Raw genomic sequence first — 27,159 nt, 5'->3', positions numbered from 1 at the left:
TGTTCCTCTGTAGCATGGCAAGCTAGGGGGATGTCAGGATTATGAGATAAAGATAAGTGTGGAGATACCTGGGGAAAAATCAGCGAGGTTTCTGATTTTGTCTAAAGTCTCCAGTGTATGTAACACCAGGGGTGGTATCCTCCAAGTGTGTCTATTTGAGGCCGGGATCCACAGTAGCCTATCTGGTGGGAAGCCAGAGATCTCTTTCTCTATTCCTGTCCATTGTTTGAAGCTGGAGTGTCTATTCCAGTCCACAGCCCTGGTGAGGACTGCCGTATAATAATAGTTTCTGATATGAGGTACCGCAAGTCCTCCTGATCGTTTGGCCCTACACAGTATATCTCTACGCAGCCTGGGTGGTTTACCCTTCCAGATGTATCTGTTGAATGTTGCCTGAGCCCTCTGGAAGAAGATTCCCGGTATGTAAATAGGTAAGGTCTGGAAGAGGTACAATATCCTGGGCATAACATTCATCTTTAATATAGCTATACGTCCCATCCAAGAGAATTGTGGTTTGTCCCACCTTTTCAAATCATCGGTCAGTGTTTGTAGAATGGGTGGGAAGTTTTGAAGGTACATGTTCCTTAAGGAATCTGAAATATATGTGCCTAAATATTTAATATTTCGGGAGTTCCATCTAAAAGGGAAATTGCTTTCCAGGTTTGTTTTCTGTTCTACAGGGAGATCTATCCCGAACGCCTCGCATTTATCCAGGTTAATTTTAAAGTACGAAAGCCTACTAAATTTGTCAAATTCTAAAAGGAGGTTGGGCAAAGTTGTTACTGGATTAGTTAGGAAGAATAAAAGATCGTCTGCATATGCAGCTACTTTGTGGTGAACTTGTCCTATTTGGACTCTTTTTATATTCTCATTACCTCTGATATGTGACAGGAAAGGCTCCAGGGTCAGGGCAAAGATCAGGGGTGAGAGTGGGCATCCCTGTCTGGTACCATTCGTAATGCGTAGCGGTTCAGAAAGGATCCCATTAACTTTTATGCGAGCAGTGGGCACCGAGTATAGAGCCGCTATGCTGGACATCATTCTTTCCCCTAAACCTGTTTGCGCAAGTACTGCTCTGATCCAATCCCAGCCTACCCGGTCAAAGGCCTTTTCTGCCTCGGTGGAAAGGAGCATGCATGGGATGTGCCTAGACCGGGCAAACTGGGTTACATCAATAGTTCTGATGGTATTATCCCTTGCTTCTCTATGTGGGATGAAGCCCACCTGATCCCAGTGTACCAGCTCTCCTATGTGTTCTGCCAGTCTATTTGCTATAGCTTTAGAGAATATTTTTAGGTCCAAATTTAAAAGTGAGATAGGTCTATAGCTAGTGCATGAGGCCGGGTCTTTGTTAGGCTTTGCTATGACTGTTATGTGTGACTCTAGAGTCTGCGTGGGCAATCTCATCGCGGGATCTCCTGTACTCAGGGCATTATATAATTTGCATAGATATGGGGTCAGCGTATTTTTAAATTTCTTATAATATTCAATGGGGAAACTGTCTGGCCCCGGAGCCTTTCCCGGTTTGATTCTTGCTATTATCTTTTTGATCTCGTGTTCAGTAAAGGGTTCCTCGAGCAGTTGTATGTCCTCCTCTTTCAAACGTGGTAGGCCTGCATCCCTAATATATTGTTGGATTGCCTCCTTCAAAGCTTTCTCCCCTCTGCTGCTACGAGGTTGTTGCAAGTTATGAAGTTTCATATAGAACTGCTTAAAACTGTTAGCTATGGATTCACTCCTAATATGTTTATTACCCTGTGCGTCTAAAATTTGGGCAACGTATGTTCTTTGTTGCTGCTTTTTTAAGGCGTTTGCTAGGAGCTTGCCAGATTTATTGCCGGAAAGGTAGAAAGTCCCCTGGCATCTGCTAGCCGCATGCTTTGCGCTGCTCTGCAACATGCCGTTGAGCTTCCTCCTCGCCTCTATAAGAGCGTTTAAGTCAGCCTCTAGATGAGATGTTTTATGTGTAAGCTCCAGAACATGTACCTCCTCCATTAATTTCCGCATTGCCTCTCCCCTTTCTTTTTTCCGTTTTGTGCCCACTTGGATGAACAATCCTCTCAGAGTACATTTGTGTGCTTCCCAAAGGGTAGGAGGTGAAATCTCTTCTGTATCATTAATTTGGAAATAGCTATCTAAGTGTCTTGTAATTTTCGATAGGATTTCCTCCTCTTGTAGGAGAGATACATTCAATCTCCAATTAAATGGGAGTTCCCTTTTGTCTTTACAGTGGAAAGTAGCACCTACTGGTGCATGATCTGAGTAAGAAATCACTCCTATATCGGATGAAACGTGCTCTGAGAGGAGGTTGTGAGACACCAAAATGTAATCGATTCTGCTATACACATTGTGTACTTGAGAGAAAAATGAATAATCTTTTGTTTGTGGGTGGGTGAGTCTCCACACATCGACCAACTGACGCCCGTGCAGCATCCTCTTGAGTTTATTAAGTTTTGCAAAGGAGACCGCCGCCCTGCCCTGAGAAGTATCCAAGGCTGGGTTCAAAGGTAAATTAAGATCTCCTCCTATAATCACGCTACCCTCTGAGAAAGAATCCAGAGTAGTGAGAAATGCCTCCATGAACGCCACCTGGCCAGTATTAGGAGAATACACAGATCCCAAAGTGTATGTTAACCCTTTAATCGTACCTTTGATCAGTGCAAATCTACCCCCTTCATCTAAGAAGGAATCCGTGAGCACAAATGGGAGCGAGCGGCCCAGCAAAATTGCTGCGCCTTTTGTCTTTGCATCAGGCGACACACTCAGGAATGAAGTAGGGAAATTTTTGTCTCCCAATCTGGGATGATGGCCCTTCCTGAAGTGTGTCTCCTGCACAAAGACTATTTGCGCTCTCTGCCTCCACATGTCTTTCAACAGAATCCTTCTCTTCTCAGGTATATTTAGACCTTTAGAGTTGACTGACACACATTTCAGAGGTTCCATATTGGAGTGTTAGACGCTCCAACATGACTGGGGGGTGCACCCCTAAGACAAGCTCCATCGGTCAATAAACAAGAACAGTAACCAAGCATCACTATCTTCAACATGAAGAATATAACTAACAAAAGCATAATCCCCTCAAGAGAGAAGACCAAAACAGTCTCCCTATGTGGAGGTGTAGTAACCATTGAGACTCGTGAGGAACTGAGCCCACCCCCCCACCTTTGCCCACCATATTATCAATCATAACCGTTAACTTTCAACCTCCCTTCCCTCCCCACCCCATAAACCAAGGTTCCCCCCCCATCCCTTGCCAAATGACATGAATCAGAGTGCCTTCCTCCCTCTTCCTTTATCATAATTGCTTGGTACACCCAATTATCCCCGGCACCCAGCTCTCGGGGCCTGGCCCACATAACATTACAACACCAAAGTTAAGCATGTTAATCGAACATTTCCTGGATCCCATATATCCTCTGTATGTCTGGATCACGTCTAGATACTTTCCCATCAAGAGTGTAGGTAACATGAAATTCAAGGCCAAAAGTTAAGTATGGGTGTTTTTAGACTCAGCTTAGCCCAATGGGTATACATGCGCCCTCAGAGGCGCGCCGTCTTCAGCCAACTATAGGTGTCCCCTTGTAAACGGGTACACAGGGACTAATAGTTTGATTATATACTTCAGCCTCATCAGCATACATAGCCTCTGGCAAACATACATTATGCATTATGCACTTTCAGACGTGCGCTGTCTTCTGCTGGCCAAGTTTAACATATGACATCTTAGGTGAGCGGGGTGCATTGGGTGATTGCACCAGAGAGTGTACCCTACGCAGTTATCATTATATAACGAGAAGTAAGGAGAAAGTACTTATCTGCCAAGTATGATAGCCGGATCTTTTCGTTCCTTTAACCCCGTCCAGGCTCTGTTATCGAGTTCACCTCCGTTGTCTCCTAACCCGCTGGGGTAGGCCGATCGGTAGCTGTTCAGGGACCCAGTCCGGTAGGTCCACGTGCGGTAGTTCTAGGGCCTTCAACAGGTCCGGCAGGTCGGATGGAGCTTTCAGGGAGAAGGTTCTGTCCTCTTTCATGATAGTAACCTGAAAGGGGAATCCCCATTTGTATTTCAGCCCTTTTTCATTCAGCATTTTTAGCAGTGGCTGTAGAGCTCTTCTCTGGGCGAGCGTGCTTGGGGCGAGGTCCTGGAACAGTTGCAGTCGGTGCCCTTCGTATACCACTGCCTCCATGTTCCGTGCAGCCTGCATTATGGCTTCCTTCACACTGTAGTGATGTAGTCTACATATCACATCCCTGGGTGGATTACCCTCCAACGGCTGTGATCTCAGGGCTCTGTGTGCTCGATCCATTTTGATAGTGTTGTCAGCCGGTTTCTGTAGGACCATGTTAAAGATGGCGACGAGTGCTTCTTCAATGTGTTGTGGCTCGTAACACTCTGGGAGGCCTCTCACCCTTATATTACTGCGCCGGCTGCGGTTTTGCAACTGTTCGTATTTGACTGTGCTTTGTTAGCTTCTTTCAGTCGTTCGATGTCCGCCCTCATGGCTACTGTGTCAGCTTCCAGGGCCTGAAGCCTGTTGCCATGCGTCTATACCTCCTCCCTTACCGCCGCTAACTCCGCTCTCGAAGTCGCTGTAATATGCTCGGCTACCTCGGCAAGGTCCTCTTTTGTTGGTAAATTGTGGAGGAAATCTTTGATCTCGTTTAGAGATTTAGTGGTGGCAGCGGCTGTGACTTGTTCGTCCGCCTTCGCGCTTGTGCTCGGAGCAGCGTCGGCCATCTTGAGCGGGGTCTGAGTGGCCTCGTTCCTTTTAAGGTATCTGGTGAGCTGCTGCTGCTGCGGTGGGGATTTCTTTTGCATCTGGGATGTTTCACTGCCTTTCTTAGATTTTCCAGGCATCTTTTGGAGAAGTAAGCGGGAGTGTGGAACGGCTTTTAGGCTAATAATGGGCTCGGTGGCAGGGAGAGCTCTTCAACACACGTCCTCACGCACCCATGGTCGGCTCCGCCCCCGTATTTATATATTTAAATGAGTTGGTTGTTTAGTTGATCAGCTCGTGTGTACATACTTGTCTTGTAAACAACAAGTTGTGTGGCTGATCATGTTGTGCAGTTGGTTTTTGCATTAAGTTGCATGTGTGTAAGTTTCATTGATTGTAAATGGAAAGAATGTAAATGGATTTTGCCGTGGGAAAAGAACAAATGATGTGATGGTTTGCTTTTTGCTTGCTCACAAACACTATTCAACAGCAGACAGACTTTGTATATTTAACACCTCTATACCCATACTGCTGCTTTTGAACTCCACTATCCTTCCACACACCTCTACCTGCAAGTTTCATTCTTTCATGTCATCTGTAGTGCAGTTATGCATTAAGCATTCTGCACCTTTACAGCATGCTGGCTGGTTTGGCAACTCTGTAAAGCAACCAAAGAAAGAGGGGAGCAGACTGTACCAACAGTGGCGCAAACATCAGTCCTCTAAAGACAAACATTCCCTAATTGGTGGTCACATGAAAAAAATATCAAATACTGATCAACAAGGAAAAGTCCTTATTCCTGTTGCAGGAGATTGCAAATGCAGCCAACAGACCTCCCCAGCTTTTCTGTACAGTTGACAATCTCTGCAACCCAGAGTAGTAGATTTTTTTTTATATAATAGTGGATTACAATGATCCAAATTCCACTTGAATATGACATTACACTGGGTAAAATACTTTTTCTTAAAAACCATAAGGTCTTTTTGAAAAAAAAAAGTTTGACATGTTACATGGGTCAGCTTTGGTATATATACCAAATTTGTTTTCATTGTTGATTTTCGCAATTGATTGCAAATCAACTCCAATAGACTCAAAGTGGATCCAAGGTGAACTTTTACTCATTGCATAATTGTGTTCCTTTCCTATTGTTTATAGGGCATTCCTCAAGCCAAATACTTTTTTGTTTTTGTTTTAATGCTCTAATTCCCTATAAACTAAATAAACCACGCCCACAGGTTTTCAGATAGCCTTGGCAGTAGCAAGGGCTCATGGGAGCTCAGTCTGGGCAGGAGGAGGAGGTGTTGCTAGCCATTGATTTCAGAGGTAGAGGGGAGGAGGGGGGATTAGTTTTTTTTTTCACAGGCTGAGTGCTCAAGATACAGATAAGCCTGCCTCTGTGTAATGTTTACAAAAATGGCTGCTGTCATTGTATCGCAGGAAGAAATAATTATTTTCTATTAAAGCTGTTTGCAGCTAGATTCACTGTGTAAATTATCTAAACTTTAGATAAGATATGTAGACAAGTTACTGGTTATAGTTAGTTTTTCATCTCGGATCCGCTTTAAATGCAAATGTGAGAAAAGTTTGACATGTTTCCTGGGTCAGCCTTGGTATATATACCAAATTTGCTGTCATTGTTGATTTTCACAGTTGATTGCAAATTAACTCCAATAGACTTAAATGCAAATGTTAAAAAATCGTGACTTTTGGCCATAAATCCACAACATTTTTACTGAGCAAAAACCAGCCAAATTTACTGCAAATAAAGTTATTTTACTTTCTCATCCCTAAAAGTTATCCAGATGCACAAATGCTATAATGTTTTTGAAGTCCGTTTTTATTTTATAATGTATAAAGCATTGAAGCTCTGTTTTAGAGGATCAGCAGGTTTAAGCTGCAGTAAGTCACATGCTTGCCAGTAAATCATTAGACATCTGAAACTTCATCCCCAATGGTGGCCAAAGAGCTTTCGGATCACTTTGGACAAAAATGGCTGCTGCTGTCTTGCTGATGGGGGGGGGGGGAGGGGACGTTTTAGAACACCAATGATTTACGTGTGAGCAGATGAGTTACTGCAGCTGACACCCACTGATCCTTGCAGCTCTTAGACAGAGATTTACATTACACATTATATAAATTACTAAGATAAGTACGCTCTAATAGATTTTTTTTATATATAACTTAATTTCTATAGTGAACAGTTATGCTTTTATGACAGATTTTGCCATGTCTGATGTACAATTACGGGTCATTTTGTAACATTATTAAATTTCCAGTTTTGAGATTGACTATAGGTAACACAGTCAGACTCAGGGGGATTTTAAATCATGATGATTTCACTACTGAACTGTTGTAACAAAGATAGCATATATTAAAATGTGCATTAGGGATTTTAGTTATTATAAATTACTTTCTTTGAAATCTCATTTAGAACCATGAACAGAAATGCTACAGAAAGCTCCTAGGATTAATTCTTCCTGAACAATGCACTGTCGCTGATCACTCTGTAAAGTAATTATGCTAAATTTAATTATAGCACATTTCAGTACATAGTAGTGACGGAGCCCAAAAGAGATTTTATTAGACTTACAGAAAGTGTTTAGAACAGCACAGATACCATTGGTATAACTTAAAAATTCATTTCAATAATTGGCTACTACATTTTTAACTAGTGCAATAGGGAGTTATTAAATTCAAGAATAAACAAGTCGCTTTCACACATTGCATATATAATTCTGCTTAAACCATTCAATTCTCTTAAATTAATTAAATTTGATTACATTATTTTAACCATTGGTATAAATGAGTAGATAAACTAAAAATTGTATAAATGAATTGATAAATTATGTGCTTCTCCGTCCTCAGTACAGCTATGTACCCACTCTCTTTTTCTCCTAATTTCCTGGTTTGATCTGCAGGCAGTAAGAGAGTGTTGGTGACCTTAAAGGGAACCTGAAGTGAGAGGGATATGGAGGCTGCCATATTTATTCCCTTTTAAGCAATACCAGTTGCCTAACTATCCTGCTGATCCTCTGCCTCTAATATCTTTAGCCACAGACCCTGAACAAGCATGCAACAGATCAGGTGTTTCTGACATTATTGTCAGATCGGACAAGATTAGCTACATGCTTGTTTCTGGTGTGATCCAGACACTACTGCAGCCAAGTAGACCAGCAGGGCCTCTAGGCAACTGGTATTGTTGAAAAGGAAATAAATATGGCAGCCTCTATATCACTCTCACCTCGGGTTCACTTTATAGTAGAACGTACGCTTGTCGGGAAAAGTGAGTTTTGAGGGAGCGTTTAAAGATATCAAAGTTTGCACACTGACGGATGTGTTATGGGAGGGAATTCCAGAGGAGGGGTGAAGCACGTGCAAAATCTTGTATACGTGAATGTGAGGATGTAATTCTAGAGGAGGACAAAAGAAGATCATGTGCAGATCTGAGATTGCGATTGGGTTGTTATCTGGAAACTATCCAAATATGTATGAAACTATGTATGTTAGAGACAACTTTTTTCTAATTTTGGTCCTGTATATTACCACTAGAGATGGTCCGAACCTCCGATTTTTGGTTTGCATACCGCGAACGCGAACTTTCGCTAACCGCAATAGACTTCAATGGGTCATTGCTAAAGAACATCTAAAAAAGCCAGCACAGTTCTGGAAAAACATTCCGTGGACAGATAAAACCAAGATCAACCTCTACCAGAATGATGGCAAGAAAAACGTATGGAGAAGGTGTGGAACAGCTCATTATCCAAAGCATACCACAGCATCTGAAAAACAAGGTGGAGGCAGTGTGATGGCTAGGGTGTGCATGGCTGATGGTGGTACTGGAACACTAGTGTTTGTTGATGATGTGACACAGGACAGAAGCAGCCAAATGAGTTTTTGAGCTCATCAGCGACATATTGTGTACTCAAATCCAGCTAAATGCAGTGAAATTGATAGACAGCGTTTCATGATACAGATGGGCAGTGATGCAAAACATAAAGCCAAATCAAACCCAGGAGTTTCTTAAAATGTGTAAGCCTGGCAGAACATTAAAAAGGAGAAAACTCAGCATCTGGTGATGTCCACGAGTTCAAGACTTCAGGCTGTCATTGCTGGCAAAGGCTTTTCAAGATGCAAACTGCCCAAAATAAGGAGGTACCAGGGAAATTAACAATTGTAAACTGTAGTCTGGCTAGACAAACCCTTGTAGGTACTGAAAAATTGAACGTTAAAACACACTATATAATTAATAAGTAACAATGCAGGGTGTGATGGAATCTCGCTCCTACATAAAGGTCAAAAACAGTGTGGGTGTCTGAACGCACAAGGGGGAGGGGGGGGGGGCGTTGCTTATCCCCCTCCACTCTGTATCATGATAAGATTTGTTGAACAGAGTGGGGTGTAGCTATCCCCCCTGTACACCTGTAGGTTAACCACACTGTCGAGGAGGGTCCCTGGCCCAGGTGATAGTAGTCCTGGCCAGAGAATCCCTACACACAATATTGTTGGGTAGACATAAAACTATAGGTTCTCACAATATAATAGAGTGACACAAACACATGACCCTCGACCAGTTTCACCCTGAAAGGCTTCGTCAGGAGGTGCTAAACGTGCAGTGCAGTGCTATATACAATATACAGTAACCACCAATCAATACATCATAACCCCCAGCAAAGTATAGCCCAAGTCAGAGCTGAATGTCTCCCCTTAATGGTGGCTTTAAATATGGAGAGTGCTGGGGAGGACACTCCTCCGTGGGTGGATCCAATAGGACCATACCTATTGCTCATGCTTGATTCTTCCATTAATAAAGTCGACATAACCATTCCAGGGTGCTTGTTAGTCCTTCTGCTTTATAAGCATGACTCCCTTAATCATCCAAGGTGAGTAGAATTGTGTGATTAGTGTTAAGCTGGATGAGCAGGGAAGCGGGGACATCACCGCAAATTGTACTTGACACTCCCAGCACGATGAGGTCATCCTCTGCTCTAAATAATGTGAAAAAATTTTTGTGAAAAATTATTTTCCCACCCATTGAACAAAGATTTGCACCCAACTCTTTAAAAATATTATTTGCATAAGCATTTGAAAAAAAGGGGGATAGAGAGCAAGCAGTGTTTTATGAAAAAGGCTCTAAACTGATCTGGATAGGTGTTAACTTAAAGAAAACCAGAGACGTTAACAAGTAAAGATTTGATACTTACCCAGGGATTCCTCCAGCCCCATAAGCACGTGTGAAACCCTTGCCATCCTCCCCTGGTCTGCCGTGGACTGACACAACTGAACCAGTTACCAGGGCTGATCACGACTGAATGGCAGACCGCTGGAGGATGGCGAGGGACTCGCAAATGCATATGGGGCTGGAGGAAACCCCGGGTAAATATCAAATCCTTATTTGTTAACGTCTCTGGTACACTTTAAGTATTATGTTTATACTGTATGTGGCACTTCAAACCACTTACGTGAATGCTTATATGTACAGTAAGTATTATTGCTGTTCAAATCTTTTAAAATATTTTGCAATATACAAAAACATTTTGTAAAGAAGCCTTTTCTGGGGTTTTCTCATGTTTCTTGTGTAACAATTGTTTGCTTTGTGTGAAATGCTACAGTTGCAGTTGAGTCAGCACCACCAAGTAGTAAATAAGCTCTTTATTGAAGTAAAAACAGCATGATATCTTGCAGTAACAGCGACAGCTCTGCTGTTTCGGTCCGCAGACCTTGCTCAAGCTGTTAAGTCACATATGTGAAATGCTACAGGCAGAGGCCCCATACCTGGTTCGTGGGTCCCTGGCAATAAAAATAGCTCAGTAGCTTGTAGAAACATGAGGCAGGGATCCATTTTCCATGCACAAACAATAGTCAGAAAAACATGGAGTACATTTGCTTGGTAGACCCCTGTACACATGTGACTGAAAGTACAACTCCACCTACATTAAAATAATACTAAATAGCCAGTTTACATCCCGCTGTAGTTTTCTAGACTAAATTAAGCTTCTGTGTAGCAACAGCAACAGTCCACTGTTTGGTAAACAGAACATCTCCATATTTTACAGTTATACCACTGTTTTAAAGTTTAGAGACTGTTTCATGCAGGTGTGACTGTTCACATGTCAAGGTACATCACTGACCCAATTTCTGCCAAAAAAAAAAAAAAAAAATCTACACCTAACAAAGTTACCAGCTGCAGCTGGGACAGAGAGCAATGTAGTAAACACTGTTTTCTGAAATCTATGCAACGTATATAGATATACTGATATACTGGAGGGGATTGTTTTTTTTTATGCCATGAAAGTAGAACAGCACTTCAAAGCAAACCTGTCAGGTTTCGATGTGTTTGCAAGCTGACATGGACATCAGATTTTTGCTTTGAAGAGTTTAATGTTTTGAAAAAGAGAATGCATCTCAATAGCAATTAATTTGTAGGAAAGAAAGAATTTGGAGTGGGACACTGCATGATAGATTAGGGATATCATAATAATCAATAAATCAATGGCTTACCTGCTGATTCCACCACGCAGTACACATTTATGGATTGCAGGAATTATCGTAAATAAAAACTTTATTAACATTCAGGAAACTAGAATGTAACAGTCTACTAATATAAATCATTAACATACACTGTTATATCATTGTCGGCATTATGTACCCAATATTTTTTTCTTTCTCTGTACAGCACTATGTAATATGTTGATGCTTCATACATTATTATTATAAATAATAATAATAACAACATCATATATGTTGGAATTCTTTGCTTAGCTATGACTATAGATACACATTATCACATACAGGTCAGGTTTAAATTCTCAGTCATCCTAGAAATTGGAGTAGTGCTGTCTGTATGAAAAGTGTGTGCATGTTTTGTCTGAAATCAGGTGATGTAGTATATGTAACATAACTATTATGTGTACATTTATTGTTGAATCTTGTGATGCAGCTATAATTGATACGATTTTTATAAAACATACCAAGTGGAGTGTATGTGGTTTCATTTTATTCCTATTTAACAAAACTTTGCAATGTAGATCTTGCTGATGACAAATTGATTTTTACCACTAGGGTGCAGTGGCACTTAGTTTTAGTGATTCAGGAATCTTCAATAGCTACAATCAGACAGCAGTGTTGTATTACTAGGTGCAAGATATGCGATTATGAGTGAGGAGGCTTTGCTAACATGGTTATAATATCTGTACATGCAGTCACATAATCTCAATGATGCATGCAAAGCTACACACTGCAAGTAAGATTGCTCAAACATGAGATGTCACTGAGAGCATGATGGCAGCGGTTAGGCTTGTGGGTATTCCCTGTAGCTTCAGAATCATTGAAACTGGGAGATTCACTTATAAAGGGGGCTGCCAAGCTGAAAAATCGGTAGGTGCTGAATTTGCACCCCAAACTGAATAATTTACACTGAAAAAATATTGGTGATCGGTGCTTTTGTTTACTCCCCCTTTTTTTCGAATAAGGGGTGACACTTTACCACCACTGTCATGGGTAGACAATTTGGACCATCTTATTGGGGGTATAATGGTGGAGGGGAGAAATAGATTTGATCCATGAAAGAATTTAGATAGATTTGATTCATGGAAGCTTTATATTGTGAATTGGTTACAGTTAGCGGTCTCATTGCTCATGTGAGGAGTTATAAGCTGCATGGAAACAGTGATGAGCGAACATGCTGATTTTCTTTTTGCATTTATTTTTCCGGAAATAATGTAAAAATTGACGGGTGAAAATGCCATCAAAATTTTTTTTTTTTCGCATTTTATTTTTACTATTTTTGCACTAAAATAAATGATTTCTGCGCTTTTCATGAATTTTCATGACAAAAATGTTTTTTTTTTTCATCTTTCATGAATTTTCACATCGGAAAGAAACATTAGTTTTCTTTGACCATATTACGAAAATGCATTGTTTTTTTCACAAATATTTTCTCAAAATCAAAAAGTAGCATTTTCGATGAGAGAATGACTTTGGCGAAAATTTGCAAGCAACATTGCTCAGTAGATGTATTGACTACTGCTGTTGCCATGTGAAGAGGTACAACTTTCAGGTATGTACCCCACACACTTCCAACATGCTATTTGCAGTGGTGAGGAGTGTGAGGTGACCAGCAAACAAGCTAAACTCGCTAACCTTTAGACTTTAAAAAGTATGAGAAAAAAAGAAAAGTAAAAGAGAATAAATGGTACGTCAATCTGGTGTAGTACTTAATTACACACATATAATGAAAATTAGGCAAGACATCTGCTCGCAAAACTGTTTTACCAAAAGGTAACCCCCATATGTGTCTCTTGGAAAAATGTATTGAACCCCAAACAGAAATGAAAACTAGTTCATCAATAAACCCTAGAAGGGTGGTTGCCATAGAAGTAAAATGTGTTTAAAACCTAACAAAACTGATTGCGATTTAACGCCTAAAAGAGAATGTCCTGGATGCTAAAACAGTCACTGTTAAGTAAAGCACATGTTTTCTTTTCATTTTGCATGTAAAGCAATATGTATGATGTGTTAATAATTGAAAACATCACCGGAATGGCCTATTGTACAGGCATGCGCAAGGGGGGGGGGGGGGGGGTCGGGGGGTGCTGAGTGTCCAATGCAGTGCTGCTCGGATACCCCTCTTCAAATCCGGATCAGATTCGGATCTGGATCAGATATCCGAGTTCAAAATGTTCTGATCCGAATTGGATATCCAACCGTAGTATCCGGCGGATTCGGATATCCGGATAGAAAACCGGAAGTGGCCTTTAAATTGCTTTAAAAACGTTTTTTAGGGTATATGAAGTATGTAGCACCATTATTTTGTAAAGGGGAACACTAATTGATGATGACTGAACCCCCCCCCCCCCCCCCAAAATATGGCTGTCAATTAACATCAGGACTAGGTTCCAGGAAGCGGTCGTACTGCCGCAGTTGGGGCCTCCCCACAACTTGGACAGCACAGACACCTCCAAACAAATTACATGGCTATTGTGTTCAGAGAATCGCTATGGCACCTAGTGTTGGTACCATGGCTGTAAAAATAATTTGAACCTGGCTTAATGAAGATGGAGCCAGGAGGTAGTGGTGGTAAAGGGTGGTGAGGCAGGCATAGTGATTCCCACTCAGCCACTTCATTTCCTCCTCTTGCCAACAACAGGGTCGAGGAACTCACCAACTGCCCAAGCCTTGTTCATTTTTATAAAAAGTCAGTCTGTCCACAGACTGGGGGGACAGACAAGAGCGCTTCTCAGTGACCACGCCACACTGAAGCACCTTTCTGACAGCACGTTGGAAGGCAGGCAGGACAGCACTTCCAGGGCGTACTGTGCCAGCTCGCTCCAGATATCCAGGTGCTTGACCCAGTAATCCAAGGGGTCCACAGGGGTGTTGGTGTCAAGCCCGCTGTAGAACCCCATGTAGATGGCCACCATCCAGGTCAGGTGCTGGTTCTGGCTTTGATAGCAGGATGCTGCTGCAGGCACCTCCTCTGTAGGCAGCGGTACTGGCGTGGCATAGATCACCTTTGTCAGAGACAGCAGGTTTGTTGGGCGCCTGCTGCTGCTGGATGCAGGCACCTGCTGCTGTGCTAGCTGGATTGTGACAGCAGGGGGGGTGGGAGTCTGGGGGAAGGCTTCCTCCAAGCGCTGAACCAGAATCCGCTGCAAGTCCCTCATTCGGTGCACAGGGTCTCCTCCTACAGGCAGGAACTGAGCCAGCTTCCCCTTCAGCCGTGGGTCCAGCATCAGGGTGATCCAGATGTCATCCCGAGCACGCATCTGCTTCATCCTTGGGTCTTTGCACAGGCACTGCAGCATGTGTGCTGCCATGGGGACACATACTCGTCTTCATCACCCCCAATGCTGTCCTTCTCCTCTGACTCCTGAGCCTCATCCTGCTCTCTCCACCCCCGAACCACTGCAGCTGCACTCCGCTGTGCCCCCTCCTCTTCAAGGTCAGGGACCTCCAACTCCTCCAAGTCCTCAAACTGCTCCTCCTGCCGCACAGAGGTGGACTGTGAAGGTTGCCGCTGCTGCTGCTCCTGCTGGATCAAGGCTGCCTCTCCCACTTCCAGCAGAGCATCGAGGGCTTTCTCCAGCATGCACACCATGGTGACCCACTCACACAGCGACGCATGGTCCCGGCTGACCATGTTGATGGCCTCCAGGAACGGTGCCAGCACCAAGCACACCAGCTGCATTTTTCCCCACTCAGCAGGGCGGATGATGTCCGGGAGGTGGGCGGTGCTGATCCCGGACAAGTTGGCCTCCATGGTGGCTTTGGCCAGGTAGTGGTTGACAGCCCACCTCTGTTCAACCAGACGTTCACACATTGCCAGGGTGGAATTCCAGCGTGTTGGAACGTCTATAATGAGCCGGTGCCGTGAGAGGTTCAGCTCCAGCTGCACAGCTTCCAGGGATGCTGTGGCACCACCCGAGCGGCGAAAATGACCCGCGGTTTTCCTTGCCGCTCCCAAAAGAGTGTCCATCCCCTGGTAGGTGCGCAGGAATTTCTGCACCACCAGGTTCAGGAAATGGGCCAGACAGGGGATGTGGGTGAGGTTTCCCCAGTGGATGGTGGCAACCAGGTTTTCCCCATTGTCGGCCACCACCTCTCCGACTCTGAGGCCTCTGGGGGCCAGCCAACTCCTCTCCTGCTCTCAGAGCTTGGCCAAGATGTGGTTTGCCATAAGCTTGTTCTTTCCCAGGGTGACCTTCTGCAGCAGCGCTTGGCAGTGGCGGGCCTTCACGCTGCTGCTGAGGCGGGGGTGTTTGGCGGTGGGTTTGCCGGAGGATGGAACCGGACTAGAGCTGGAACCTGTTGCACTTCCCCTGACTCTGATGCGGGGTGGCATCACCCACTGGGGTGATGATGCTGCTGTCCCCTCCTCACCCCCTTCCACCAAACTGACCCAGTGGGGCGTGAAGGACAGATAGCGGCCTGTCCCAAACCTGCTGCTCCAGGAGTCCATGGTCACATGGACCCGCTCACCCACTGCATGATCCAGCCCACGCTCCACCTTGGCCTTCACAAAGCGTTGCAGTGCTGGGATACCCGTGCGTGCGAAGTAGTGCTGGCTGGGGATTGGTGCAATCTGTGCACTGCAGGAGCACACGTATCTGGCTCCCCTCCTGCACAAACGAGTATGGGAGGAGCTGGGAGGACATGGCCCGGCCCATGCAAGTAAGCCGTTCAGCTGGCGTATGTGACGGCTGCCGGGAGGCTGAGCCCTGACCACAAATGAGTCACTGGGTCTGGTGGTGGTGGTGGTGTTTTTGGCTTGAACGGGAAGCCAAGGAGGGAGCAGAGGAGACCACTGAGGAGGACTGGCTGCCTGAACAGGCCTCAGTGTCAGCAGGAGTGGCAAAGTGGGTTATGGTGCTCTGACCACTGAAAGGGCAATCACAGGCATGGCGTCTTTCTCCTCCAATTTGCGCCGCTGACCCTGCTTGAAAATGGCCGCAACACGCTGCTGCGTCTCTGCAGCGTGACTCCCCCAAACAGCTGGACGGCCAGTGGGTAGCGGCGGAATGGAGACTGATGCTGCAGAACTGCTGACAGAGGCCGACATGTTGCTCCCTCTCCTCTTGGCCTTGCTGGCTGCCCCTCCCCCAGCTGCCAGTGCCAGACATAGTACAAGTACAAGATATGTGTTGATGTCACAGATGATGTGTGGGGTACTTGTACTTTGTCATTCCGTGCTGATTCACAGTCCAAACTTACTAATAGACAGCAGAGTGCAACAAGACACACAGACACTGCTCACTGCTCAGTCAGCAGCACAGCGGCATTGCAATATTCTGTAGTAGCAGCTAACACAGTACTACTCTCACTCTCTAACAACTAATAGCACTGAACTAACTACACAATATAACACAGTAATCCTACCTACCTATACTGTGTAACTACTAGCTAGCTAAGGCTAGTAGCAGGCCAGCCAGCCAGCAGCAAGAGGCCTGGACTGTGCAGCACACACAGCACACACGGACACAGACACAGGACCTAACTAGCAGGCAGCTGCTGCAGCTCAAAGTCTGACTGACTGACACTAACAAATTATACACAGGTTATCGAACTACAACACAGTATAACAATTGTGTAGTGAAGGTGTTTAAGTATAAAAACGCTGGGTTTATCACTCTGATAGTGCACTTGCTTTAGCCAAACACACTGGAGTTGTCTCTCAGTGGCAGTCACAAAGCAAGGACGAGATTCTCATCATGGCCCCCTCCTTATATACAGGAGGGACTGGCCAAGGTTCCCCTCTGTGATTGGTTGCTTGAGCTTAGACTGGGAGCCCTCTGATTGGCTCAATGACGTCATGGACGTCATCTCCATGGTAACAGTACCCGGATCCGGATATCCGCATGATATCCGCAGATATCTGGGTATGCGACCAAACATCCACGGTTTGCTATCCAGATTTTGTCCCAGGTATCCGGAATCCGAATCCGGTCGGATAGCTGAAAAAAGTTTGGATATCCGGGTTACCCGGATATCCGGAATCCTGATGAGCAGCCCTGGTCCAATGAAGTGTATTGTAATTTAACAGCAGTGTCTCATGTACAAGTCATTTTTGTGTATACCTCTATAATTGCCTGCAGTGGTCACAGAACACCACACTACTAAAAAAGTAAAGTCAGGACATTTTTTTTTTTTTCTTTGTCAGAGCCAGGACACTACACAGTTAAAACATTTTTCATTCCATCTGATTAGAACTATGACTTGCTGATAAGTATAAAGCCTTCATAATCTATTACTCATTTATTTTTTTAATCAAAAGATTTAATAGTTTTATATTAATTAGCAATTTTAGCAGCCAATCTGCCCTAGATCTTCAGCAAATTAGAACAGATACAAATTATTTTTTATATTAGTTTACTCCAACAGAAAAGTATTGGAAAAATGATATTTTTTCTGTGCTAGGATTTTGTAGGTCTCTATGAATAGAGATGGCCCAAACGGTTCGCCAGCGAACGGTTCTAGGCGAACTTCTGGGGGTTTGCGATCGCGGAGAACCGTGAACTTTGACTTTGAACTTTGAAGTTTGATTCGCCACATAGTGCACCATTAGGGTCAACTTTGACCCTCTACATCACAGTCAGCAGGCACATAGTAGCCAATCAGGCTACACTCCCTCCTGGAGCCCCCCCCCCCCCCCCCCACTTATAAAAGGTAGGCATCGCCAGCCATTTTACTCACTCGTATGCCTGCAGTAAATAGAGAAGGGACAGCTGCTGCAGACTCTATCATAGGGAAAGATTAGTTAGGCTCTTGTAGGCTTCTTAGCTTGCTCCTTGCTGATTATTATTGCTAAAATAACAGCCCCCAACAGCTCTCTTGAGAGCTAATCTTGTTCTTGTGATTTATTTTTTTTCTGTGTGTCCCACTGACACTTATGTTGCATAGATAGCCTTGATAATTCATACTGTGTGTGCCACTGCCAGGCCCAGCACATTCATTGACTACCTGTGTGTGTGACAGGTGCACATTACCCATCACTGCATATATCTACCTGTTGTTCACTGTGCACCCACCCACCTACGTGAGCACACACAGTGTCACTGTGCCTGTCCGGTACCTGTCTGTGTGTGACAGGTGTACATTGTAATACCCATTGCTGCATATACCTACCTGCCTGTTGTTCACAGTGTACCCACCTACCTATGTGAGTTGAGCGCAAACAGTGTCACTGTGCCTGTCTGCTACCTGTCTGTGTGTGACAGGTGCATATTGTAATACCCATTACTGCATATCCAGACAATAACATCCACATGCAATAAAAACAAAGCAGAAGCATAGCTGGTCAGAGGTGGCCCTTAGTCCATATACACCTTGGGCATTACGGTGATGGTTTCCTTTGAGAGAGTCCCTTCGTGGTCGCAGTGTTATGCTATGTTTCTGCTTTGTTTTTATTGCATGTGGATGTGATTGTCTGGGAACTGAGATCAGAGGGGCAGACTACTGTGTCCACTGTTGGATCCTTTTGGAGCCTATCCATACGGCGGAATAGTGAGACTTTGATCCTTTGTGACAAGTGTGCGCATTTTTACAAAATTTGGGTTTTATATTTGTCTGCACATGGACATTTGCTAACGTGAACCACGGAGTGCTGATTTTCCTAAGCGCATATCTATTGTATAATTTTTTCCATTACTGCATATACCTACCTACCTGTTGTTCACAGTGCACCCACATACCTACGTGAGTTGAGCGCACGCAGTGTCACTGTGCCTGTCCGCTACGTGTCTGTGTGTGACAGATGCACATTGTAACACCAATATCTGCATATACCTACCTACCTGTTGTTCACAGTACACCCACCTACCTACGTGAGCTGAGCGCACGCAGTGTCACTGTGCCTGTCCGCTACCTGTCTGTATGTGACAGGTGCACATTGTAATACCCATTACTGCATATACCTACCTACCTGTTGTTCACGGTGCACCCACCTCATCACTGCATATACCTACCTGTTGTGTTCAGTGCACCCACATACCTACTTGAGTGCACACAGTGTGATATACCACTCCGTGCATACCTGTTAACTGCACCTGTGTGACTGCACATTGTATAAGTCGAGACAGTGCATACCTTTCACTTCATCCCCCCGATATGGACAAAACTAACAAAACAGGTAGAGGCAGAGATAGAGGCAGACCCAGAGGAAGGCCACCCAGCAGGTCTGTGCGAGGTTGTGCTGATGTGATTTCGTGCAGCCCTGGACCAAAGTACAGTGCTCAGAATAAGTCACGTCCCATCAACTCCCAAGATTGTCAGGACATGGTTGACTATTTAACACAGAGCTTTCGCAGCCACCAGCGCTACTCCAAGTACCACATCCACTACATTTGACAGTTTGCAGGAGTTGTTTGGGGAAATCACTGATGCACAGCCATTATTGTTACAACCAGATGAAGGTGCTAAGCAAGTTACACCACCTCATATGTCTGAGTTAGGCGACACTATGGACATAACGTGTGCGGAGGGGGATGATGAAGTACCTGCTGTTGGTGCAGTTTTGGAGGTGTCTGAAGCAAAAGAAGCTGGGCAGGATGATTATGATGATGACGATGATACAGATCCCATGTATGTTCCCAATAGAGGAGGTAAACAGGGGGACAGTTCAGAGGGGGAGTCATAGAGGAGTAGGAGGAGACGAGTTCCTGAAAGAAGCAGGGGGAGCTTGTCATCAGAAATAGCTGGTGGCAGTGTCCGGCGGCATGTATCGCCACCTATGGACAGCCAGCCAACATGCCCTTCGTCAGCTGCTGATGCCACCATATTGTCATCACCCCAAGGGGGCTCAGCGGTTTGGAAAATTTTTAGTGTGTCTGCCTCAGATCGGAGCAATTCCATCTGTTCTCTCTGCCTCCAAAAATTGAGCCGTGGAAAGGCCAAGCCAACACTCACGTAGGGACAAGTGCCTTACGATGGCACATGGAAAAAGGCACAAACTGCAATGGGAAGAGCACCTGAGCAAAAGCAGCACACAAAAGAAAAGCCACCCTCCTTCTCCTCTTCCTCCTTCAGGTGCAGCATCTTCAGCCACTTTCTCCCTTACACCTTCACAGCCACCCTCCTCCACTCCGCCTCTGCCCTTGAGCGGTTCCTGCTCCTCTGCCCACAGCAACCAGGTGTCCGTGAAGGAAATCTTTGAGCGGAAGAAGCCAGTTTCTGCCAGTCACTCCCTTGCCCGGCGTCTGACAGCAGGCTTGACGGAACTGTTAGCTCGCCAGCTGTTACCATACCAGCTGGTGGACTCTGAGGCCTTCCGTAAATTTGTGCCCATTGGGACACCGCAATGGAAGATACCAGGCCGCAATTTTTTCTCTAAAAAGGCGATACCCAATGTGTACTGTGAAGTGGAGAGGCAAGTGGTGTCATCTCTGGCACACAGCGTTGGGTCAAGGGTCCACCTGAGCATGGAAGCCTGGTCTGCCAAGCACGGTCAGGGCCGCTACATAACTTACACATCCCATTGGGTCAACCTGGTGACCGATGGCAAGCAGGGAGCACGTGGCTGTGCAGCGGACCAACTTGTGATACCTCCATGGCTTGCATGCAGGCCTGCTGCCACCTCTTCTCCTTCTCCTCCTGCTACATCCTCTTCACCATCGTCCTCCTTGGCTGAGTGGCAGTTCAACTCTACTGGTGCTGCAACCTCCTCTCCAGTGCTTTCGGATTCACCCTCCACCAACGCCTAGACCGGCAGGTAGCCGACTACCTTGCCTTTAGTGTGGATGTAGACACTGTGAGCAGCGATGAACCCTTGGACTACTGGGTGCGCAGGCTTGACCTAGGGTCAGAGCTGTCACAATTTGCCATCCAACTTCTGTCTTGCCCTGCCTCAAGCATCCTGTCAGAAAGGACCTTCAGCACAGCTGGAGGCATTGTCACTGGGAACAGAAGTCGCCTAAGTCACAAAAGTGTTCAGTACCTCACCTTTATCAAAATGAATGAGGCATTGATCCTGAAGGGCTACTGCCCACCTGAAGACTAAGTCAGTCCCCATACACAGCATCTCTGCCTGCACGCTGTGTGACTGGCTGTCAGCACCAAGACTAAGTCGCTCCCCACACAGCACCTCTGCCCACAGGCCGCTTGACTGCCTTCTCCGCCACAACCAACAGGGTCCAGGACTCCAGGTGGATTCCTGAATTTTTAAGGCCGCTGCTAGCAGCGGCCACTATAATCATTTTTCTGGTGTGTGTACATGCCTGCCTAATTTTTCTGGCTGCACTGCAGCTGCAACAACAAAACAAAAGGCATGTACATATGCCCATTCCCCTTCATGATCACTACCTTGCCGCGGTGAAGGGGCTTGCGTATCACAATGAAGCAATGGTCGCCACCTATACAAGTGTCTGGGGGGTGGCACACCAAAGATAATAAGGACGTTGCTTCATTGTGTAAAGACCAAATTCGATCAGCTGGACAGTCACTGTTCTGTCATTCAGCTACCTCAGCCCGGCGACTATATGGGCTGGAAAGCCGCAATCACCTGCACTTTCGTCATGGTGCACACCAGTCCAGCATGGCCGTCACTACACAAACAGCTGTTTGCAGTCACTGCATACCTTTTACTGCATCTTTGACTGCACATTGTATTATACCTGGCAGTCAGTGCATACCTTTCACTTGAATGGATGTCAGACTTGCCCTCCATAACAGATTCCCATTACAGGTAGTAAAGTCTATCAGTGTCATCTACAGCAGAGCCTCAAAAGTCCTCCTTTTGGTCATTACCTTCGGGACGTGCATGCCATGCCTGCTGCCTTGCTGGATGTGTGGTGGTGGTAGCCGTTTCTTAGACTCCCACTCTGGACCGGAATCGAACCAGGATTCCCCGGCCATTACAAGTGGTCACTCACAATGGCAGACTTGCCCTCCATATAAGATTCTCATTGCAGGTACTGAACAGCAAGCAAAACAAGTATTTTAAAAAAGATAGCTTTAACAATGGTAGATAAAGAACCATTCAAAGTTGATAAGTCAGTCAGACATTACCTGACATCACTAAGTGAGGAAGAGCAATCTCGCAATGGTGCGCACCAGTCCAACACGGCCGTCTCTACACAAAGAGCTGTTTGCGGTGCATTACACAGTGAGTTTGGTGTGTCAGTGTGAAGCAGTACTCTAATTACACTCCCTGATTGATGTATACACATGCAAGATGTTTTAAAGCACTTTAGGCCTCCAGTTTAGCATGCAATGTGATTTCTGCCCATAAAACGCTGCTTTGCATCAAATCCAGATTTTTTTTTCCCGGGACTTTTGGCATCTATCCCACTCATCCATGCAAAAACTCAGATGTTAGACCCCTTGAAACATCTTTTCCATCACTTTTGTGGCCAGCATAAATGTTTCTAGTTTTCAAATTTCGCCTCCCCATTGAAGTCTATTGCGGTTTGCGGAAGTTCGTGTGAACCGAACTTTTGCGGAAGTTCGCGAACCCGGTTCGCGAAACGGAAATCAGAGGTTCAGGCCATCTCTATCTATGAAGTCTTGCATCATTGGGAAAAGTTTATTGAATTATAATAATGCCTTGCAATATCCTAAACAGATGCTAAGTTACTTTCTTATTCCTGCAAAAAAAAAAAAAAGTTCCATAAAATAGAAAGTGATATAGCATTTTTATTTCCATAGGATCAAGCTCCTGCTGTGCAGGAACAGCTCAGTCTTGTTGGCTCAATAAGTCATCATATAAACACATGCCATCCATTATTCTGTCCAAATTGAGTTCCTGTTTTTTCTTAGTCCACTGCTCTGGACTCCAGCCTCGTTATCTTGCATCAATCCATCATAGTTGTCCACAACGTGATCCTTATAGTGAACTCAGTCTGGCAGAGGATTCTTTTGGAATACCAAATTCATTTTAGCTAAAAACAGAATATTTTGCCCACCAGCCTTTCCTTGGTACTTGGTGAAGGACCAATAACATACTCCTGATTTATTTTTTTAATATTATTTTTAATGTCTAATCTTGAGATGACTTTATCATTAATACACGCACAACAAGTATATTGTTTTTGGTTCTCTTATCAAAACGTCTCTGCAAAGGACTGTCTTTACTTTCCAGAAATGGTACATAAGCAGTTGGACATAGGATTTTTTTGGTCAACTATTATGTTTCTATGCAGCTAAGCAATTTTGGTGCAACATCCAATAGATTTCCACCATTCTGAATTCAGAAAAAAAAAATGTGATAATCACTTATAATTGAACAGAACCCAATTCCTAGTGGTTACTAGTTAAAAACAGATAACAATTATACAAGATACGCTCTTTTAAAAGCATACGATGAGAATATGTCTGCTTCTATGAAAGTAGAAGTAGTGCAGATTTATTGCAGGATTTGTATCAGCTGTAGCAAAGAAATGTTTTTTGTTAAATAATATTATGCTGTTAAATATTTTTAGAGCAGAGAGGAAGTTCTGTGTTCAGGTCCACTTTAAGGTTGAGCAGAGGCATGAAGACTGATTTAACCTAACCCTCCATTTTCAATTGCCTACTTCCAGTATTGCAAAATACCAGGCTGACTTGTTAAATTAGCAAGGAAGTTAAAAATAACATTTATTTGCAGGTGATGTCATAAGTTGACATACACTTTAGAGAATTCTCTAATTCAAGCTAATTATCTAATTGCCTAAAGCTTCAAATTATTTTCTTCAAATGTCCAAGTTGTTTAAAAGCACAGTTAAAGGGAGACTCAGGTGAGAAGGATATGGAAGCCACCATAGTTGGTTGTTCTGCTGCATAATACATTTAGCAATAGACCCTGAACAAGTATCCAAATCAGGTGTTTCTGATAACAATCTGACAAGATCAGGTGCATGAATGTTTAACCACTTGAGGACCCACCCTTTACCCCCCCTTAAGGACCTGCGCTGTTTTAGCTGATCTGTGCTGGGTGGGCTCTGCAGCCCCCAGCACAGATCAGGGTGCAGACAGAGCGACCAGATCGCCCCCCTTTTTTCCCCACTAGGGGGATGATGTGCTGGGGGGGTCTGATCGTTCCTGCCTGCCGGGTATTGCGGGGGGGGGGGCACCTCAAAGCCCCCCTCAGCGGCAAAATCCCCCCCTCCCTCTCCTACCTGGCCCCCCTGGTGATCTGGGCTGCACAGGACGCTATCCGTCCTGTGCAGCCAGTGACAGGCTGTCCCCTGTCACATGGCGGCAATCCCCTGCCGCTGATTGGCCGGGGATCGCCGATCTGCCTTACGGCGCTGCTGCGCAGCAGCGCCCTACAATGTAAACAAAGCGGATTATTTCCGCTTGTGTTTACATTTAGCCTGCGAGCCGCGATCGGCGGCCCGCAGGCTATTCACGGAGCCCCCCGCCGTGAATTGACAGGAAGCAGCCGCTCGAGCAAATGGCTGCTTCCTGATTAATTAGCCTGCAGCCGGCGACGCAGAACTGCGTCGCTGGTCCTGCAGCTGCCACTTTGCCGACGCACGGTATAAGCGTGCGGTCGGCAAGTGGTTAAGGTGTGTGATTCTTAAACTTCTGATGTCAGAATGATTCGCAGGACAAATGGAATAGTTTAAAAGGAAAAAAATATCGGAGCGTTTAGATACCTCTAGCTTCAGGTTCTCTTTGTCTTCAGGAGTGAATTAATTTGCTGCAATGGCTGAAACACCTTTAGTTAGTACTAGGCTAGCTAGTACAAGTGTCCAGCAACCCCCAATCCCCTGCGATCCCCCCTTTTATACATTATCCAGCCTGGATCCAGCAATTGCACAGCCTCCCTGCACAGCTTTGGTGTCTCTATGGGGAGGATTGAGTTTGCACATGACATCATGACGTCGGCGATGTCATCGTCATGTGTGATTCTCCCCATAGGGAAGACTGGAGCTCTCCGGGGAGGCTGCACCGATCGCTAGAGCCAGGCTGGGTAATGTATAAACTGGCTGGATCTGGGGTGCCAGACACTTGTACTAGCTAGCCTGGTGCTAGCTAAAGGTTTTTCAGCCATTGCAGCAAATTAACTCATCCTGGGGCACAAAGTAACAAAATCTCCTGAGTGGCGTAACAGTCAGAAGGTTAAAAGACAACTGAAGTGAGAAGAATATGGAGGCTGCCATATTTATTTCTTCTTAAACAATACCACTTGTCTGGCAGCCCTGCTGATCTATTTGGCTGCAGTAGTGTCTGAATAACACCAGAAACAAGCATGCAGCAAATCTTGTCAGATCTGACAATAATATCAGAAACACCTGTTCTGCTGCATGCTTGTTCCGCTTCCGCTTATCAGGAAGCACAGTGGGCGGCTTTGAAGGCGGAGATCTGTGACGACATGACGCTGCCAGCGCTTGAAACGTGGAAGTGGTGAGTAATTCTCCGCTTGTCTCCCCGCCGCCGAGCCCGCACTTGCCACTGCTAAATGGAGGGGGAGAGAGGCAGAAGGAGGGGTCCCAGGTGAGGGGGGGGATATTTCCCCCCTCCCCACCGCTGCCCCCACTGCTCCTCCTTCTAGCGCTGCTTCCCCCTCCTGCTCTGCTGCTGTGGGGGGTCGTGGCGACACCCCCCTGGCTGTCTGTCACCCGGTGCGCCACACCCCCCTGCGCACTACAGTAGGAACGCCACTGGTTTTAAATAATGTACTCATGTGTATGTAAATTTCCTTTTTTTTTGGGGGGGGGGGGGGGGTATGTATTGATTTATTTATTTCTCTCTAAGTTCCACAAGTTCCTCTTGCTAAGTGTTGTCAGAAATGTGATCACCTAACATCATACTGCGTAGTTACTGCAAATTTTTCAGCATTAGAAATACTTCATATATCTATATATTGCTGTATATTAGTATGTAACCCCACCCTCCTAGTGCTGCTTGGCTTAGGCTGATTAGATATGCAGAATGCTCTCATCCTCAAAAAAAATAAGCATTTTTTTTTTCATTATGTTTTTTTCAAGAAGTTTTGATTCAAGATGATACTTTTTTTGTTGGTTAACGTGAAACAAAAAGAATTAGCTTTTCCGCTAATAAGCCTTCTTCAGAATCAGTGCTGATAAGATGTTAGAACAGGCAGCTTATTAGACAAGATATTAGATCGTTAGATTGTAAGCCTTTGGGCAGGGTCCTCCTCCTTTTGTGTGCTACCTGATCATGCACCTCCATTACTGTGCACCCATGCTATGCATCTGAGTGAACCTAATTTGCCTAATATCCATGCTTCCATCCAGTGACTGACTAAGCATTACCTTGTACTAATACTGTGCTGTGTGATCTGGTTTTCTTGTATTCCTTTATTGTCATATTGCTGTATGTCCCCCCTAAATATTATCTGTAACCTAAAATAATGTCCATCGCTGCGTAATATAAATAAAAAGAGAGCAGTGGGCGTACTGGTGAAAAAAAAAAGCAGCCTAGGTCAGAAATCTCAGGGTCAGTCCTTAAACCCCAAACAGTTCAGAGTCAATATAAACACTTGGAGGACCTTCCCCTGAGGAAGGCTGCTGGCCGAAATCTGGGATTTTAATCTTTGATATGTTAATAAACATGCATTTGCCAGTAAGTACAATTGTTGTGGGGTCTGTCCAACACTAGGCACAGTCTGCACTATGGTGTGTCCCCTCTGTGCTTCTGTATACAGGAATTGAGCCACAGCATCTTGCATATCCTTTGGAACGTAGAGCGCAGAGTGTGCAACATAACTTCAGGTAGAGAGACTCGGCGTCCTCAGTCAGATCCAGTACATCCGCGCGAGCGGTGTTTATGCACATAGCACGGAACTTATGCCCACGGAGGACTTCATGTAGCAGCAGGAGGTATTTCCCTTATACCTATGCTGCTTGCAGGAACTGTTTTTATATATTTAATACAGCGGCTGGTTTTCAGGGACACTGCATCCTCCAGCCATCGAGCGCCAGGTCCTCCAAGTGTTCATATCAGCGCTGCATAATGTGTTGGCGCATTATAAATACAATAAATAAATAATAAATAAGATCACACA

General features: G+C 45.0%; 1 protein-coding gene and 1 long non-coding RNA gene across 6 annotated transcripts in view; one reads left to right on the top strand and one right to left on the bottom strand.

Moving 5' to 3' along the window:
* GRID1 (glutamate ionotropic receptor delta type subunit 1) overlaps positions 1-27,159 on the top strand; it is a 1,791,150-nt gene that overhangs the window by 1,546,631 nt on the left and 217,360 nt on the right. The gene's annotated exons all lie outside the window — the stretch shown is intronic.
* The window catches only part of LOC137536372 (uncharacterized), a 105,994-nt gene that overhangs the window by 76,470 nt on the left and 2,365 nt on the right, over positions 1-27,159 (bottom strand). The window lies entirely within an intron of this gene.

Source organism: Hyperolius riggenbachi, chromosome 10 (genome assembly GCF_040937935.1).
Source record: "Hyperolius riggenbachi isolate aHypRig1 chromosome 10, aHypRig1.pri, whole genome shotgun sequence".
In the NCBI taxonomy this organism is placed as follows: domain Eukaryota; kingdom Metazoa; phylum Chordata; class Amphibia; order Anura; family Hyperoliidae; genus Hyperolius; species Hyperolius riggenbachi.
The sequence above is the reverse complement of the archived record's forward strand: the minus strand, read 5'-3'. Positions and strand labels throughout refer to the sequence as shown.